Here is a 666-nt window from a genome sequence, read left to right on the forward strand (position 1 = left end):
CGAAACATGTTTGCCGGCCAACGCAAGATATCCCCACTATATGATGCCCCCCCCCCCTTCTAACCGGGCACCCCGCTTCCGCTTACAGTATAACTCACCATTTCTTTTTCTTTTGTCTCAAAGAAGTGAGACGCATTGACTCCGCTATCCTCACATATCATCTAATACAGGCACCGCCGACGCTGGTCAAACACGTTCGGGCTCTATTTTTCTGCGCTGTTTTAGTTGATTCAGTTTCATTCTTGACTTGATAGTTTGAAAGTTGTAAGCAAGGCGAACAAAGTTTATGTTTTGGATCTAAAATACCACTCTATCCCCACCAAACGACTGCACTTAATTGATTGTCCTTAGCAAAAATTTCGAAAGTCTTCTATCTCATAAATATGCACGGAAAACGGTTTCATTGGGACATTGGGAAAAAAGAATTGTATTTATTACAACGATTATTTCGAACCAAAAAAGCTTGCAGAAAACCAAAGTCAGATATTTTGTTCAGACAACATATTTGAAACAACAAATATTTTGTCAAGTTGAACAAATCTTGTTTGAGCGAAAAACAATTTTTCATCGTTTGACCAAAAAGCTCGTCAGTCATGTACCCAGAAAAAACAGTTTCTTGATTCAAGTGCAAGCTGACACAAGATGAAACTCACCATTGAAACAAAG

This window comes from Frankliniella occidentalis, unplaced genomic scaffold, assembly GCF_000697945.3.
Source record: "Frankliniella occidentalis isolate FOCC.00 unplaced genomic scaffold, Focc_3.1 Scaffold16, whole genome shotgun sequence".
Taxonomy (NCBI): domain Eukaryota; kingdom Metazoa; phylum Arthropoda; class Insecta; order Thysanoptera; family Thripidae; genus Frankliniella; species Frankliniella occidentalis.